Consider the following 20,021-nt stretch of genomic DNA (forward strand, 5'->3'; position numbering starts at 1 on the left):
GAGGACCCCAAAATCCCTTTTAATCTGCCTTTTCAAGGCATTCGGCCCACCATGAAAAGGCATATGAAAATTGACATTGTAATTCCAACGGTGGTGCCTGCGCAGCCAGCGCCACCATTCAGGGATTACTAAAAAGGCAGGAAATATAAAAAAGGCAGGAAATATAAAAAAAGCTAAGGTGCCTAAAACTGTGCAATTGCCCCTTAAGAAAAATTCGCCCTCGCTCAAAACTTATTTTAGAATAATGGAGCAGGCTGCCGGTCACGATATACAGGCAGAGACCAACCTTATTATACAGAGTACACAGAGTATGGAGACTCCCGCGCTCCCTTTAGAGAATCATTTCGCTCCTCTGGCGGGTCTGTCCAATGCCGGGAGGAAACCGAGGGGGTGGTTAAAGGTACAGGTTTAGATCCCCAGGCTAGCCAGTCCCATGCACCTCTGACAAAGGCAGTCCCCTCACCGCAATGTGTGGTTGTTACTCAGGGAAAGCATTCAGCTCAGAGTCAGGGTTTAGACCCGATTCAGGATCAGGGGAGCCCAAGGGAACCAGAGAGTTTGGAGGTGAATAGGTTGATTTGAAGACTACATTTTTTTTTTTGAGAACCTTTATTGTTACTTCAAGTAAATACAAGCATGGGCCTACAACCACCCCGGCCGGCCGCTAGTCAAGTCGTAAGTACAGCAAATCAATGTAGAAAAATACAGCAGCCCGAAAATCGGGGTCTAAGAAGTGTCCAGGATATAATTTGTATTCAAGCGTACTGTGCAAAGTTCAGGATTCGATAAGGTTCATTTTACAATAAAGAAAAACTCAGAATCAATGCCACACGGTCATACATGGTCCTACAATAGCAGGCATGAAGCAGGAAATCCACAAATAGTGCAAATACGTTTGAAGTATTAGGGGTAAGGCATACGAGTCAGGATAAATGTAAAAACAAACACGTTTCGTAGCAAAGCTGCACCCCACCCCTCAAAACGAAACATACTGTAGGAAACATGAAAAACGACGACACCAAAAAGGAGGAAATACAAAGGGCCATAGAAACAAAGAAAGGACAAATTAACAAACCCCATCCCCCTACCCCCCACCCTGCACCCCTGCAGAAGGCTACGGCCTATCCCCCCCCAGCAGCGTGCCTGTCGCCCTAAAGAAGAGACCCGAAATATAGAAAAAGAAGAAAAAGAGGAAAAATGTGGGGAAGGGCCATCGATCCGGCCACCCGGCCCCCCCCCACCACCGCGCACAGTAAACATCCTAAAAGCAAGGTCAGAATAGCCATGGAAAACATTAATCACCGATAGCACAATCAATAACATCCCCGCTGAGTGTCCCCCAAATCACCGTCAGCCAACAATAAGTTCCACTATGTCCAGACGGTCTCACCCCTGGCCTCAGTAGTACCAACATACGTCCACTTATCAGTCGGCATACAGGGCAGCGCGGAGGGTCCAAGTGATCCGGGCGGACCGGGCAGTGTTGTTACTCCATGGGACTTCAGCCACCAAAACCCAGCCGAATATGTATGGCGGAAATCCGTCTGTGTCAGTATCGACCCCGAAAACATCCTCCAGTCCGAACACAGTTTCACCAGCCAGGGAAAGAGAGACACACCATCCGGTAAGCGCTGAAACGCCGCCGGGGCAGCCCAAACCATAAATCGACGTTGTTTCCCCGGCCGCCGAATAGATAAGTGTCCCGACGAGTCACTCACATGTACAACAGATCTGTCCAAAGCGATCCCATGAACCGGGTCTTCCAGCGTCTCCACGAACATAGGCGTAGCTGGAGCACTCATCACTGACGCAGAGGCGGGCACATCGGCGCTTCCTTGAGATCGAACCATGCCCATGTGGAACGGCGGGACAACAATGGCGGCCATCCTTCTTCCCAGATCCCGGGTGTCCTGGATCAGGATCGTATGCAAGGTTGTTAGCGCAGCCAGTATATCTCTGTACGTGAGCTCTAACTCGTGTCGCCAGACCCCAGGACTCTCCCGCACAGCAGCTTCTCTGCCTGGATGTGGTCTGCGTAAGAGGGTGCCATCCGCCATCCTAGCTGATCCGGCCTCGTCCTTCTCCACCTCACCTCGGGACCGGGCCCCACACCAGGGGGCAACAGGATTCACCACGAGGACCCCGAAAGTCAAGGCAGGCTTCCCAGCGAAGGGTCACCAAAAGGCTAAACAAATTCTCCGCCGCTCCCTGGGAGCCGCCCGCCAATTCCGGGAGAAGTCATTAGTCATGCCCGGACACAACACTGGAAAGGGGGCCAAGTATCATGCGCTCCCCTCGACCCTGCTGTACCGCACATCCCACAAGGCACTCCGCTAGATGGACTGGGTCGGCACTGTCGCCATCGACCCATCAGATCTCCGGCGTCCTCTGGCCGACTCCTCACCTCCACCAGAGGCCGCTTTTGTCGCAGTCACGGCCGGCTACTCTCCTCACTCGACACCCCGGTCCCAGCTCTGTGAAGGCCGCAAAACAGTCGGGGACATTTCCACGGGTCTGCCGCATGTAAAAGCCTCAGGAGCAAACGGTCAGTGAAAGTTGTCCTTCGCCTACTTAAATATGCCGTTACGGCTCAGGATAGTTGCCAGGATGTATGCGCGGGGTGAGAAGGCTCACGGAGCCGAGCGTCTATGCAGCCATCTCGGTCGCCAGCTTGGCCCCTCCCCCCTGAAGACTAAATTTGAGATCTCGGAGGGTAATCAAAAGGCGATCCATGACAGGTTTGACCTATTGGAGTCTAAATTAGACAATGTTATTATCACCCGGACCGGCAAACTGGAACTGGAAGTGGTAGCCCTAACTAAATCAGTCCAAGGGAACTCAAAGGACATTGAAACTCTGAAAATACAGAATAGATCTTTGGCCTCGGAGGTGGAGAGGCTGGAAACCCAAGCTCGAAGAAATAACTTGAGAATTTTAGAAATACCAGAGGGAGCGGAGCTGGATGACATTAAGGGGTTTGTCTGTAATCTGTTAAGGGACGGTGTCCTAAAAGACCGTTCAGATATCGACTTGGAGGCTGAAATACAACGGGTACATAGAGACCCCTTCAAGTTACACGCAGACAGAAAGGCGCCAAGGAAAATCTTGGTGAATTTTCAGACTTTCAATATCAAAGAGTTAATCTTGGGGAGCCCAGAGACAGTGGGAGCTGGGCACCAGAATGCCAGAGTTAAGATCGTTTGGAGCCCAAGTACAAATGAAATTCCCCGCCCTTCTAAAGATCATGTGGAAGAATAAAATGTACAACTGTACCCAGACCACGGATGTGGATGATCTTTTAACTTTGATGAGACAGAAGTGACAGGGAAGGGGGAAAAAAACCCGGTGAATAAGAGTTAGAGGGGGAGAGAGGCATGGATTAAAGAAGGTGTGAAATATTGGAGGCAGAACAGGTCATACTGGGACATATAGGGACACACAGAGGCACGTGGGACACATGGAGTCTATGTAATTATTAGGAAAAATGGGGAAAAGAAAGGAATAGTAAAAATAAAAAAAAATAACACTAAATAGTAATTTAATCACGTAGCACTTAAACACTATTTTTTTCTCATAGTCGGCGCCATAATAAAATGTCCCGTTGATGAATGTAGACTTAAAAGGCAGTTCTCCCGCAGTCCTAAAGGCGGTTTTCATCGTCAGGTATGTCGGGGGGGGGGTCCTCAGGGGAGGGGTCGGGGTGGGGTGTTGGGTGGTGGGGAAAAAAACAAAAAAAAGTCCTCATATATAGGAAAAATCACAAGCCCAGGATGGGAGAAAACGCAGAGTACGGACATAAGTAGGTCAATAAGTATTAAAACCCTCTCCTGGAATGTGAATGGTATGGGTGAAAGGAGGAAACAATCTAGGGTCTGCGAATTTTTAAGAAACACAGATGCCCACCTTATGTTATTACAAGAGACACACCTTGAGTTGAACGTATGTAAGGCACTCTTTGAGAAACTGGGGTGGGTGCAAGAAATAGTGTGTTCCAGACAGAAGGGGGCTACTAGGGGGTTGCGATAATTGTCAGGGCAAATAGGGGGATAAGGCTGATAAAGACTGAAACAGACGAAACTGGTAGGTGGATTGTGGCGGCCCTTACTATTTATAGCATCCACTACACATGTGCAGTATATTACGGCCCCAATGATGACAATCCTGGTCCTCTTTTGAAATTGGCAGCAGGTCTACTAGAGACCTCAGGTCCTGTGGTCCTGGGGGGTGATTTTAATTTGATTTTTGATTACAACTTGGATAGGACCTCAAAGGCTAAATACCATGCTCCTACTAAATCACTTTCTGTCCTGGGATCTATGATGAAAGATTTTAATGTGTTGGACGTCTGGAGGGCTAAATATGGCTCTACTAGTGTTTATATTTCTTACTGTAGAATGTGCAAAGCCTAATAAGGACCCTAACAAAATTGAGTCCTATAGGCCTATCTCCCTTTTGAATTCAGATTTGAAACTTTACTCGGGGATTTTGGCAACTAGACTTGCCAAAATTATAAAATCTATAATTCACCCGGATCAAAGAGGGTTTATCCTGGGGCGGCAGCTGAATGAGCTAACCTTCCAGGTGATTGGAGCCATAGATTATGCTGAAGACAGAGGGCTGCCGTTAGCTTTAATTGCAATGGACGCGGCCAAGGCCTTTGACCAGGTAAACTGGAAATACCTGTGGGCAACTATGGCTGGGTTTGGGATTCCTCCAATCTTTATAGAGGGTATTAAATCTTTATACCAGGATTACGAGAGCTAAAGTTTTGGTTAATAATGGCCTGTCCGACTGGTTCCAAATATCCCGCGGCACCAGACAGGGCTGCCCCTTATCCCCCCTTTTGTTTGACATTTATATTGAGCCTTTTGTATGTTGTATTAGGGCTGACCATGTAATTCAACCTTTTAGAATAGCAGACCTAGAGCTTAAGGCCGCTCTGTATGCAGACGACCTTCTTTTATACACCTCCAATCACGTGGTTGTCATACCTAGGCTTTTTTATCTAGCTGAGGAATTTGGAAGGCTTTCGGGGTATCAAATAAACAGGGAGAAGACCGAAATAATGGGTTGGAATAATAGTACGCCCATTCAGGGTGTAAAATATAAAATGAGATACTTGGGAATCAATTTGACTCAAGAACTAAAAAATATATCGAAAATTAGTTGGCAGACAGTAGCAAAAAAAATTACAAAAATACGTTTCAGCAGTAGAACGTTCAACGCAGTGAGCCTTCTGATCACTAGCCCACAGCTCCCTCCAGATGTCATTCTTTGTTTCACTTTGGGCTGCCAAACATGAGAACAGTGTGGTCCTTTTTTCGTCACCAAGCTGGTGCAGAAGGTACACACAATTATTGCTTTCAAATATATTTCTGATGATCCTTCTGCTGTACCTTGCCTAGTCAACTCTAATCACAACAGGGAAACTAAAGAAGTAAAAAGGTCACATAGGTCACACTTGCCAATAGAACAATCACTATAATAGTTCTCATGATCTAAATCCCCTTGAGCCGAACTAAGGAATCACATGTAATAGTCACAGCGGTGTACGATTACACAAATCAAACATAACAGATTTGCCCCGTCCATTAGTGGAACAGTTACTTTTCAAATACTTTAAAAACAATACTATCTTGGCATTGAAAGCTGGTTACACCCAATATAGGTTCATTAATAGTATATCTGTGCGGCGTGAAAGAAAGTAGTTATCAAAATACAGAATGTCATTAACAAGATTACGTATCTGTTGCCTAACATGAAATAATATTCCCGTCTAAAGTGTTGTTTCTTTCCTAGTTGTGCTACTCTTCCTCATATGTGTACAGTCATACAGCCTTAATCATACAGCATTGACTCCCACCCAGTGCTTTAAATGGAAAAAAATAAGTGCAGGTACTCATCAGACTGAGTTAGGGGTGTGGCTAGTGGGCGGGGCTAGGGGCGGGGCTAGGGGCAGGGCTAGGGTGAGATATGATACAATGGCACTTCCATCTGATGTGTATTCATTTTGTACTTGCGTTATCCTTGTTAGTAATCTCAAATTCCCCAAATGTGCAGATTCCCTCTGCACATGTAACATAACACATGCTTAGTAATTAATAGCCATGTTGCTGTTATTACCCACTAAATTATGTATGCAGCCCATTGCACTTAAAGTGATCTTGACATATTCAAAAAACTATTCTAAGTCACATGCCTGTTGGGGCGCACTGATTCTGTTAAACTATATGCAATGGAAAATTCTTTTGTATTTAAAATAATTTTTGGATGCTTAAGCTCACCAGATATAGGAGGCATGTTTTCTTTTTTTGTGACATATTAGTGCAATAATCTTTTTTGGAATTAACAAATGCACCAGCTTTACCAAAGCCACACCTAATAGCTTTGCCAATACTTGTTTATCTAGTGCAGCTTATTGATGCCACGCTGTTATTGTCAGGAAAGTGGAAGTATGCGATTTAACATAAATTATTGATCTGCCACATTTGCCACATCCTCTGCTGCATAATCATCAGCTTTTAACAAAAAAAATTGTTTCTACCTCAAACAGTTAAAAAGTTAGTAAAATCGTACCAACATGTGCACCTGCCCAGTGGAAGGCCCTTTCCAAAGGTTAACTTCTCACCTTCCTGTTGCTCATTGCAATGTTTAAACTGAAGTGCAACCGATGCCCAGACAGTGTTAACAAGTATACAAATTAAAAAATAATTAAGTAATACAATCAGGAACTATTCTGCATTACACAGCATAAGTTGCCTTTTCTTGCTACATAATTTAATCAACCCTGACGCATAATTAGAGTGGCTCTGATTATTATCATTTATTTGCATTGGACTTAGTACTCAAATTCGTGTGTGCAGACACACTCACACAGGCCTGAGCATACATGCACATACCAAGCAGTCCGCACACTTTCTTTAAAACACCTTCTTAGACTATCTAGGTTCTATTTCTTCCTCTTTCCCTTACACCAAAAGGCACACACAAGCCGTTAAACACTCACAATCAGGCAAACACTCACACAAAAGGCTCACAGGATAAAGGACACTTAACTCCTTACCTTACGTAATTGCCGCTCTCAGTGGGTCGCCTGGATTCCATGGTGTGCACAAATGTACACCGTAGTGTAACTGTGATTGACAGAGCAGTGTCTGAATGATGTGGACACTGCTCTGTCAAGCTCAGCGTGAACGTGAAGTTCTCAACACCTACATGTGAAAAACATAATGAAACTGAATTGCTGTTGAACGATTCCAGTTTCGCAGGGGCTCAGCAAAGGGCTTCACGGGCAGTTTGGCTGTCAGAGTATCGACCTGCCTCTGCAGAATTAGAAATGAACAACATGTCAGACTATAGTGTAGTGTCGTGACCAGGCCCCACACAATCACAGAAGGAGACCACACGTGTACTATGTTAGTGGTCAGTCAAGTGCCTGCCACGCCCAGAGCCCTGGGCCTTTTATTAACTAAACAGCGTGCTCTCCGTCCCTACGTCGGGCGGAGCCATTGAACACATGCTTAAGGGGGGGGGATATGAACAGTAACTCAAATCGTGGGCCAGGGTGGTTGCGCCCACTCCCACAACATTACATTCCTCCTTTACCCTAAGGAAAGAAAACAAACACAACAATATGGCTTCAGGTGTAAGCTTCTGTATACAGTCTTTGAGGGTTTCAAAAATGCAAAAGGAACAGTCTTACTTCTCAGGTGGTCGCGGGCCAGCTTGCGACCTCTCAGCGTCTGCAATAGGCCACGAAGTCCTGGTACTTCTGGGATGGCTTCGGGCAGGGGCGCAGATTGTACCTGCTCTGGCTGCGCTCGCCCGACTGGGTGGGGGTTAGTTCTTCAGAGTCTTTAGTTTCTCTAGCTTCCAGGTGGTTCGGTGTCGCCTGTGGTTCACGCTCACTCCTGATTGGCATGGTCGGGTCTGTTTGCGGAGTCTCTTCTTCTTCGCTGGGAACATCCTCTCCTTCGGTTTCTCGTGGGCTTTGGGTCATCCTTGGGTGGTGGTCGGCCGGATCTGGAAGTTCGTCGTCCACCTGGTGCAACAACCTTTTGAAGAACGATACGTTCCTGGGGACTGTCTCTCTCCCTTTTACTGCAGTGATCATGGTGCCATTTACACCGGTGACTGTCCAGGGGTGTAACTCAAATGGGAGGCGGAACTTCCCTCCTGGGTGGCGGTCTTTCACCAATACCCGGTCTGTGGTAAATAAATAAATAATTACCGGTACTATTTTTCTATGCATTAACTGAAAAGGATAGCTCAATAAATAAGAGGCAGAATCAGTGGTATCTGAGTCATACGGGCTTTAATTAAGTGGCTCGAGCCAATGGACATCGGGTTCCATCACCTGCTAAGGTTCAGGAAGGGACAGACAATCGTTTATTAACATCATACAGTATATATAGTAAAACAGTACAATTGCATTGAATACAGTAGGCGTAACAAGTGACATACGGAAGATAAGAACATATGGGCGTGAAAAGAAGGCGTGCACAGGGCGTGCACAGAAACATGTGATGTAGACGTTACAGAAGTGTCATAAGTGGGTGGATGCATGGAGGGGGCTTCATGGGCAGCTGGAACCTTTAACCTACTGGTGCGCGCAAACGGGTCATGACGTGTAACTGGGGAGAGCTGGGGGCTCTGACTTCTAGCACTAGAAGAGGAGACTAAAGTCTGGGATGTCAGAACGACCTGTACCTATAGCATATCTGATATCTTGTGTTTGGAGTACATGTTGCTTGAATCTAAAAGTCATCAGGGCAAAGGCTACTTGTCACTAAGGCTAGTGCATGCATATATTTCTTCATGTATTGCGTGTGCTATGGATCTTCTATGGGTATTAATTCAGTAATTCACTTGCATGGAGACAGGAAGACTAGACTATAGATGAAGATGTTATGCAGTTCGTTAGCTAGGAATGTGAAGCCGGAGAGCTGAACAGATAACTGTAGGCATAACATATTCTTGGCAGGCAGGCAGGCTAGGCCAGGCCGGGCACCTCGTTGCTTGGCAGGAAGTGAGTGAAGGGTCAGGGATGCGGGCGGGGCTGCATCTCTCCTCGGAGTGGTTCAGGAGACTTGAGGCTTGAATCTGGTGTCCGGGCCCTGTGAGGCCTAGAAACGGGTGCAACTCGATGATTTAACGTGCACAATGTAAAGACGTTGGCAACATAGGCCTAAAAGCCTAATTCACGTTGCTATCGCGAGGGACTGGATAACTGACATACTAACGTTGGACGCAACTATAAATGCGTCTTTGGTCGGTCATAGGGGAAAATATGCATAGTGATCATGCACATATAACATATGATGGGGAACACGTAGGGACACATGACAGGGCAAAATTCAATTTTCCTCATTCCCTCCTTGTTCCCTACGTTCCCTTCAGGAAACATCAATATTCATGATACCATCTATCTGTTCATACAGCATCATTTGCTCGTCTTTCTTCATTTGGGAATAGGATCGTGGACGTGGAATACAAGAGGTAGCGCACAAGCCGCAAATCGCAGGGCCACATTGTAAACAGAGACAACAACTGAATATGATCATTACTACTACTCCTAGGAATGATAGTACTTTCCATCCCCATGCAGATATTATACTCCAGAGCCAACCGGACCAAGTCCAGGTGCCTGGATTCTGGTGTAGCTGATGAGCTATTTTATGAAGTCTAGTTATTGCTAAATACACAGACGGTGCGTTATTAGGAATGAAAACGCAACAACTAGATCCGATGACTCTACAAGCTCCGCCCCTATCGGCCAGTATGACGTCAAGAACAAGGCGGTTCTGAAGAACAACAAATCTCATAGCAGACTGCTCTTCTGTTAAGTTACCTAGGGCGGAAGTAGTCTCATTCACTACTGCTTCGAGGGTTCTGGTTAACCTGCGTATTAATTTACTATTCTGGACAGGACCTATGAAGAAAAAGAAACCTTTATTGAAATCTGTATACTGTTCTAATGCAGCTTCAGTCTGATCGACAATTGGGGACTCGATCTCCCTTCTATGTCTGACGTGTACTAGATGTGTATTTCGGTGATAATCAGATGGGGCCAGGAAAACTGGTGGCAGTAGGAAGGCAATGTAACATGTTCCATCCCAATCTAGGGGCAGACGTACATATGCGGTCTGACCAAATACAAAATATGAATGACGTGAGGCTTTGAAAGTAGACTTCCCACTGTCACTGTACTCGACCACAGTAGTACAATCACTGTGTCCTAGATGTACTGAAACATTCTTTCTAACACATAATTCGCCTTTCACTGGTAGAACTGTTATAGAAGGCAAGTCTGTAGTGGTCTCGGACTGAACATTCAAAACCATAAGGTTGGAGGAAAAATTACTTAGATCATATACTTCATTTTCTAGATCTAACCCTGTCCTATGGGAAAAACCTTCCTTGTCTGGGAAACATGTTCTATTCAGAAGGGACTTATCATCTAAAGATGACGTTAATGTGAACCATGCTCCACATGAACCATTGTGTGAAAACGGATAGGGAAAGAGCGGCAGAACTCCCTTCACGGTCTGGTAAGGGGGGAGTCGACCACATACCCAGCAATTAGTGGCATTGCTGGTCTGGTGCGAGTAGTGTAACATACGAATAAAAGTATTGTTGCGCATTGCAAGACGGTATGATAACTCGTGAGGGGGTAGTTCACTAAATGTATGCTCTACTGTAACATTAGAGGAAAGATGTACATGGGAACCAAGAGGAGGAAAAAATACATGTAGCATATAACTTATACATGTGATCGTAAGACTCAGAAATAACATAAACAATAATGTAACGATACATCTGCTTCGCAGACTTTTACAGTATCTCATTTTCTTGGAGTTTCGTCTATCTCTCTCACTATGTGGGTCTATCTTATACATGTCAGGAACCTGTCTAACCGCTTCACCCGAGAGGGACTTAAACAATTAAACGCTGTCTGACTTACTAGACCTCAACTTAAGTTTATACTCCTGCTGCGGAGTTTTCTCTAACAGGGGAAGTTTAGAGTCAGTATCGGGGCAGTCCTTGAAAAAAGTCTTTGGACGCAGTCCATGGAAACGCTTGATGTGACTGGAGTGGAGCCAGCCTTTTCGTCCTTCCAGCTTTACGGCGGTCCTTGTGGTCATCAGAACAAGTTTCGGCTCCTTCCAGCGGGGCTCCAGAGGGCTTGAACGATCAAAATTACGTATCAGAACGAGGTCACCTGGAACGACCTCGTGCGGTTTCACCTGGGTGTTGTCTGGAAAGGCAGCCGCGACCTGTGAACGACAAGAGAGTAGTGCAGACATCAAGGAAGCTAGGTAATCTGTCAGCATATTACTGTCAACATCGGTGATTTTACGTGGCATTGGTGTACCCCACATGTTTGGGGGACGACCAAACACTACTTCGAAAGGTGACAAACCAGATCGGGAGTGAGCGACCATTCTCATATAGAAGAGGGCAACCGGCAGGGCTACCATCCAATCTACACCTTTTTCTGCACAGACCTTCGCTATTCGTATTTTCAGAGTTTGATTATGTCTCTCGACGAGGCCAGCTGCCTCGGGATGTCGTACGCAATGGAACTTCCACTGGTACCCTAACAGAAGTGATACTTGTTTCATGAGTTCGGACGAGAATGGCTGTCCGTTATCTGAATATACGACCCTGGGCAAACCATAGCGTGGGAAGAACTCACGAACCAGCTGCTTGGCAGTGGTTGCGGCAGTATAATCTGGGACTGGATATGCTTCTGTCCATCTGGACAAAGCGCATACAACTACGAGGACATACTTGAAACCTCGGCATCGATGCATCTGGATATAATCCATCTGGAGGACTTCAAAGGGTGGTCAGGAGGATGAAATCCACCTGGTTCCACGGGGACACCTTTACCTGGATTGAACTGACAACAGATCATGCAGGTACGCACTTTCTGCTTAGCTGCTGCTCGTAAATGCTTGTTAAACCAGAGGTTCTGGATGCTGTCTAACATGGCTTTTTCTCCTAGATGTGCTGGACTATGTGCTGTGTTAATAATGACTTGAACCATAGAATCGGGGAGAAACCATGTGGCTTTTCCCTTCGTCAACCATCCCTGATCTGTCAGGACCCCTCCTTGTTCAGACCATTTCTTGATTTCGTCTGGGGTAGCATGTGTCTGTATGTCTAGTACATCTTGTGTAGGGTCCTTAACTGTCATACAAGTCGTCTGGACTGGGACGTCTGTCTTTGTCATGTTAACTGGAGTGTCTGGAGTCTGAGCTGTAAGCTTGGCTGTTCGATCTGCCAGATCGTTACCCTGGGAAATGGTGTCAGTAGCTTTCGTATGTGCTTTGCACTTCATAATGGCAATAGCTGTCGGTAAATGTATTGCTTCTAACAGAGCTTGAATGAGGGGGCCATGCTGAATCTTGGCTCCATGAGAGGTCATGAAACCTCTTTCCTGCCAGAGGACTCCAAAGTCGTGAACGACTCCGAATGCATAACGTGAATCTGTATATATGTTTACTTTCAGGTTCTTGGCTCGTATGCAGGCTTGGGTCAGAGCGATGAGCTCTGCTGCTTGAGCAGACAGGGTGTCAACACGATGTGTTTCTATAACTTCAGTTTCAGTAGTCACTGCATACGCAGCTACTAACTCTCCTGTACTTGTTCTCATACATGAACCATCCACATAGAGTGTCAGGTCTGGGTCAGGTAATGCAATGTCCGTCAAGTCTTGTCTTGGCTTCGTCATAGTGTTAATAACTTCCACACAATCATGTGTGGCAGGGTTTGAAACGGTCGAGGGTAGCAGTGTAGCAGGATTTAATATGTTGCAGCGTCTGATTTCTATGTGTGGCTGGAACAGTGTCAGTTCATATCCTGTTAATCGTGCAATTGTCAAGTGCTGAGTCTGTGTTCGGTTTAAAAGAACTTCCACGGAGTGTGGAACTTGTACTGTCAGGGAGTGTCCTAACACTATGGAATCACTTTGTCTGATAGCTAGAGCTGTGGCTGCAACTGATTTGAGGCACGCAGGCAAAGCCTGGGCCACTGGATCTAATGTGCTAGAAAAATAAGCACAAGGCTTGTGTTGTCCTGCTTGATCTTGTGTGAGAACAGATAATGCTGTACCATCACGTTCAGTGACAAAAAGCGTAAAAGGCTTACTGTAGTTTGGTGTCGCTAACACAGGTGCATTACATAAAGCTTTCTTCAATTCATTGAAAACAAGTGTATGTTCCTGGGTCCAAGGGAGGACAGTCGATATCGCTGCCTCCTGTGTTGTTAACTGTATCAGTGGCTTGGCTAGGTATGCATACTGAGGAATCCATTGTCTGCAGTAAGAAGTGAGGCAGATAAAAGCTCGCACCTCCTTCTGTGTCTTGGGCTGTGGAAGATGTGCTATTAACTGGATACGGTCAGGTGTCAACTGTCTACCCCACTGGGACAGCAAGTGTCCAAGGTATACCACTTGCTGGACACAGAATTGCAGTTTCGAAGGGGACACCTTGTGCCCCATTTCTGCCAGAAAATACAAAACTGTCAGTGATGCTCGTTCGCAGTCATGTTCTGTACGGGCTGTGACCAATAGATCATCAACATACTGGAGCAGGGCAGTGTCAGTTGGCATGTGAATACTGTCTAGTTGTCGTTTAAGTGCTTGACTGTAAATACTAGGACTTTCTGTGAAACCTTGAGGTGCACGTGTGAATTTATAGCTTCTTCCATTTAAACAGAATCCGAAAAGGAACTGGCTGTCTGGATGAATGGGGACACTAAAGAAAGCGTTCTTGAGATCAATGACAGTAAAGAACGTAGCTTCGGAATCAATGGCAGTTAATAGAGAAGAAATATCTGGAACCACTGGGTACTGGGGTATGATACATTTATTAAGTTCTCGAAGGTCAATTACTAATCGATAAACTGGAGGTGCATTTGGGTCAGTACGTTTAAGAATCGGAATGATAGGAGAATTACATACATTGGAGTCAGTTTCTACAACTACTCCCTGAGCAATGAGCTTGTCAATAATTTTTGATAAGGCTGCTACAGCCTCAAGTGGCAATTTGTACTGTCGGATTCGGGGTAATACAACTCCTTGTTTCAGGGTGACACGATATGGTGTAATGTGCATACAACCTACATCAGTTGGACCTTGCGCCCATAAATGCTGTGGTACATTCAGTAATCTTGGATCAAAATCTCTTAACACATAATGTCCTTTAAAATCACGTAGAAACAATCTCACTCCTTCCGGAGAACAGCATATCACGGCACCTAATTCTTTCAATGTTTTAATACCAAGTACGTTTTCTGGACATGATTTCGTAAGTAACAAGTCTGTAGTTCGGGACAATGGACCGCCTTCTAGGGAAACTGGTTTCGATATTTCGTTAACAATAGGCTTTCCTGAAAATCCCAGGGAAACATTTCTTGAGCCTGAGAGTGGAGCCCCTGGAACCTCGTCATGACTGATGGTAGTCCTACTTGCCCCTGTATCAATCAGAAATTTTCTGTCTTTCCCTAATACCAGGCTGTGTACATAGGGACCCTCTTGATCTACAGGAACCTCGATGAGAGGCAAGCCAACCTCCCTCTCTAGGCTGTTTCATGAATACTGCTGATATTCCGGATAATCTGACTGTGCGTACTGGTACATCTGCTTTGTAACGTGTTGTGTGGCAGCTATAGGCTGCGGTACTGTAACTGTCTGTTGTGCGTTCTGTGGTGGTTGCGTATTCTGCGGAACATGTTCCTGTCTAGGAGGACGCGGTCTCTCTTTCGTCTTACCAGTAGCTATGTTGTGTTTCAGAACTGCACATTCGTTTATATAATGACCTGGCTGTTTACAATAATTGCATGTCCCTTTAACGGGAGCTGCAGAATGACTAGTTTGATTCGTACCCCTCTTTTGACTATCTGCTGGAACAGACTGTGCCACTAGTACTTTCATTTTCGTGTCTTTCATACGTCTCCTTTCGTGTTCCTGCTCTTCCCTGATTCGGTTCTGGTGGTACTGTAACATTTGTAGCATTTGGGACGGGGTATTAGCTTGCCAGGTACTCTCGACTTTCAGTACTCGATTTTTAACTTGTGGTAAAGAATTCTCAACTAGTTTGGTAACAAAAAGATGTGGATACGACTCACTACTTGTTTTCAAGCCGCTATTAATAATGAAACATTTCTCAAATCTGGAATAAAAATCACTAGTGTCTTCATCTTGTTTCTGTTTGCAGGCTGAGATAGCATCCCAGTCTTCCTTTTTCGTGGTTAGTAATCTTGGCAAGACTTGTATCAACAACTCGGGCAATGCTTTGGCTTTTTCCCCGAGACCGGTACCAGGAACCCGTGTATTATCTTCGTTCTCTAATGCTGTCCAGTCAATCTTTTTCTCTCCCACCTCCCATTCTTTTTCTTTAAGTTTTTCATATATGCCCGCAGGCAACAAGACCTTTAACATTTTAATGATATCAGGATACGTGTATTCTCCCATACGGAGCATGTCTTTTAATTCCCGGTGGAACCCTGCTGGATCTTTATCGTGACAGGGCACTAACTTTTTCATTTCCAGTAGTTCTATTTTCGTTAAAGGGGTGTAAACAAATACTCGTTCGAGCTCACCCCCCGTTCCCTTAACAGGATGCACTTCTCGCAAAGGATTCTGTCTATCTATGTAGAATGGGGGTGGAACAGGAACAAAATGTGGAGTCAGGAACGTTCTGTATTTATGACGTTGTTCTAAGATGACATTAATCAAATCGGTACCTAGACCTTTCCATCGGTTTAGGAGTAACTCGTCCAATACATTATATAAAGGACCTGGATCTGAGTGCTGATTCTCGTACAGTGTAATGAGATACTGGATCATATACATACCCACCAGTCGCTGCTCGTCTGGGGGAAGTTTCAGAAACATTTGGGCCACTACTTCGTCTGAGAACGTGTTAGAATCACTAGTCCATCGAACTGCTGACCGGGCTAGTTCCTGTTCATGCATGGTACTAAGCTCACTGTAACCTATTCTCTGTTTCAAAACTTTATCGGTAGCCTGGAATAAATGTTCAAGAGAACACTGTTCTGGTACGGGAGGAAGAAAAGCTTTCTTGTATTCTAGGCGTGTATGTCTGTCAAAAGGTCTCGTCCTACCTACGTACGCTATTCTGTTAGGATTCTCGGCATCTATATCTTCGTCTGAAGTGTCATTCTCTTTCTCGGCTACTCTCATTGCTTTCTCCCTTTCGTGTATGTCTAGAATTTCTTTACGAATCTTTCTGTACATGGTTTCTATACAATTTTGTTTACTGTGTTTTCCTTCTGCTATGTTGTCACTCCATCTTGTCAGGACTTTCATCTCATCTTTGTTTTTATCAGGATGATCTTGTTCTCTTATTAAACAATTTATCAAAAACTGCAAAATCATACTTTGAATCTCGACTTTCCTGTGTGCCATAGCCTCGTGAATACTTTCTGGTTTTTCCCCTGTTCGGATGAAATGATATATTCTGTCTAGATGTTCCTTCATATCTGGCATGGTAGTCAAAAAGTTTGCAACTCGTCGTAAACGTACGGAGTATAATATCATGTGATCTTCGCCTGCCACTGGATCATATCTACAATCAGTCAGGTACTTTTTGAGGGCTTCGTATGTAGCCACTTTTGGCGTACGCTGTAATGCTGCGTCTCTCAGCGTCATTCGTTTTGTTTGAGGCGGGGTGATAGGAATACCTCCCCCTGCTCCTCCGGAACTAGAATCGTCAATTAATACTGAATGTGCAACTGCTGGTAAAGTGACTGGTAAAGTAGGCATACGTAATGTGGGTTGGTCCTGGGGTACTGGCGGATTAGAAGGATTCCCGGGACCAATGACTGGAGGAACAGTAATTATTAACAGGGTGTTGAGGTTGAACAGGCGGAGTAGGATTCGGATTTGCATAGTCTGGGACAGTGTCGTCTAAATAGGAAGAAAGGAAAATTTCAGCTGCGGTCGGTTTATGACGTAGCTTAGTCGGGATCAATGGTGGCAGTAAACTACAGGGTGTTTCCGGGGTCGCCTTCGGCAAACCCTCGGCGAGAAGGGGATACATACCTTTAATAAGGGCATTTCTTTGTCTGTCTGACTGTTCTGCTCTAACTCGTTCACCTTCTTCTAGTAGTTCCCTTTCTTGGGCTTTTTCTGAGGATTCCCTACTTAATTCTGCTTTCCTGAATTCCTTTTCTGTTCTTTTATGCGATTCTTTACGCCACAATTCTATGGCATCTTTCTGGGATTTTCTGGCTTTCTTTTTCCATAGTGATTCCTCTACTCTCATGATGCACTCGGCATCCCAAGTTCCTGAAACAGGCCATCTATATTTTTCTTCGAGATCCTTGGTATAATCCACCCATAAGTCTAAATACAGTATGGCATCTAAGCCATGTTTATGATACATGAAATGTCCGGGACTGTCCCTAGGAGGGACAGGAACCGATTCTTCGAGTAATGTTTTTCTCGTTCCTATCTGACGTAACTTTGAAAACAGAGGCATATTTGAACGTACCTGAACTTGAACACAAATACACAATGAACACAGTAATGCAATAGCGAACAAATCACTCATACCACGACATCAATACACATTAATACCAGTTCGAACAGATGCTACCTAGTACATTGAAAACATAAACACATCGAAAACATAGTACTGGAACTTTTCGAGAAACTATACTAGAAAACAGAATTACTAGAATTACTGGATGCACTGCTAAAACAGTACAGAACATACCGGTCTCCTAAAGAGACACGTCATACCGTATCCACCTAGGTGAACACGTCGGACCGGATCTGTGTACCCAAACCCGTCGGACCGGGCACAAATTAATGAACCCGTCTAGATACGTTCCCAGCAACGGTACTCACCGGGAAGCAAAACTGAAGGCCTCGGACTGGACTGGACTGCTACGACGTCTGGTTACTGCTACGCACTACGCATGCGCTTCGGGCTTCGGAAACAGGTGGGCCTCAGGATACCTCGGACCTTGCTCTCTCGGCTTGGGCTCTGGTCGGGACGTTCCGCCTTCCTCACCGCCTCGTCTGGATGCCGGACCGCAGTCTCCGTCTCCTCCGTGGGCCTGAGGGAGATTTGAGCAGAAATATCTGCCGGTGCGCAGTAGGGGTCCCTCACGGCTGTAGAAGGGTCAGGGGGCCTGCGTTACATCGCCGGCGCGTGGGGAAGGGGCTCGTCCCTGTTCGGGCGCCATTATGTGGTAAATAAATAAATAATTACCGGTACTATTTTTCTATGCATTAACTGAAAAGGATAGCTCAATAAATAAGAGGCAGAATCCGTGGTATCTGAGTCATACGGGCTTTAATTAAGTGGCTCGAGCCAATGGACATCGGGTTCCATCACCTGCTAAGGTTCAGGAAGGGACAGACAATCGTTTATTAACATCATACAGTATATATAGTAAAACAGTACAATTGCATTGAATACAGTAGGCGTAACAAGTGACATACGGAAGATAAGAACATATGGGCGTGAAAAGAAGGCGTGCACAGGGCGTGCACAGAAACATGTGATGTAGACGTCACAGAAGTGTCATAAGTGGGTGGATACATGGAGGGGGCTTCATGGGCAGCTGGAACCTTTAACCTACTGGTGCGCGCAAACGGGTCATGACGTGTAACTGGGGAGAGCTAGGGGCTCTGACTTCTAGCACTAGAAGAGGAGACTAAAGTCTGGGATGTCAGAACGACCTGTACCTATAGCATATCTGATATCTTGTGTTTGGAGTACATGTTGCTTGAATCTAAAAGTCATCAGGGCAAAGGCTACTTGTCACTAAGGCTAGTGCATGCATATATTTCTTCATGTATTGCGTGTGCTATGGATCTTCTATGGGTATTAATTCAGTAATTCACTTGCATGGAGACAGGAAGACTAGACTATAGATGAAGATGTTATGCAGTTCGTTAGCGATGGAATGTGAAGCCGGAGAGCTGAACAGATAACTGTAGGCATAACATATTCTTGGCAGGCAGGCAGGCTAGGCCAGGCCGGGCACCTCGTTGCTTGGCAGGAAGTGAGTGAAGGTTCAGGGATGCGGGCGGGGCTGCATCTCTCCTCGGAGTGGTTCAGGAGACTTGAGGCTTGAATCTGGTGTCCGGGCCCTGTGAGGCCTAGAAACGGGTGCAACTCGATGATTTAACGTGCACAATGTAAAGACGTTGGCAACATAGACCTAAAAGCCTAATTCACGTTGCTATCGCGAGGGACTGGATAACTGACATACTAACGTTGGACGCAACTATAAAAGCGTCTTTGGTCGGTCATAGGGGGAAATATGCATAGTGATCATGCACATATAACATATGATGGGGAACACGTAGGGACACATGACAGGGCAAAATTCAATTTTCCTCAGGTCGCCAACCTGGATGGGACTGTCTGCAGCTCTTCTCCGCCTGGACGCTTCTTTGTTAGACTTGGATCGTTGTTCCATGGACCGGTTGTTCGTGGCCGGAGTTGAGGCCCACACAGGATGGTGAGGGAGAGTGTCCACTACTGCTCTGTTGAAACACAGGCGGCTTGGAGGGACTCCGGTGGTGCAGTGGGGGGTCAGCCTGTACTCTCGCAAGAACTGGAAGAGGGCTAATTCCAGGTTTTGGCCATCTGCCATAGCAATTTGGATAGTCTTATTCAGAGTTCTCATTAGTCTCTCAACTTCGCCGTTGGCTTGCGGCCACCTTGGGGTTATCTTCCTGTGCTTGATGCGGTGTGATTGTAGATATTCTGCTAGCTCACCACCGTTGAAAGGAGGTCCGTTGTCAGTGCGTAGTTCCCCAATGAGGCCATGGGTCGCCAGGATCTTCTCTAGCTTTGGGATCACTTTGGATGCTGCGGTGGAGGGTAGTATTTCAATTTCTGGATACCTTGAGTAGTCGTCTACCACAACAAACATATACTTCCCGCCTGGGAGGCTCCCGAAGTCTGCGCTAGCTCGGGTCCACGGAGCGGTCGGCCCTTCTTCCGTAATTACTGGTGCAGGGGGAT

Source organism: Lissotriton helveticus, chromosome 7 (genome assembly GCF_964261635.1).
Source record: "Lissotriton helveticus chromosome 7, aLisHel1.1, whole genome shotgun sequence".
Taxonomy (NCBI): Eukaryota; Metazoa; Chordata; class Amphibia; order Caudata; family Salamandridae; genus Lissotriton; species Lissotriton helveticus.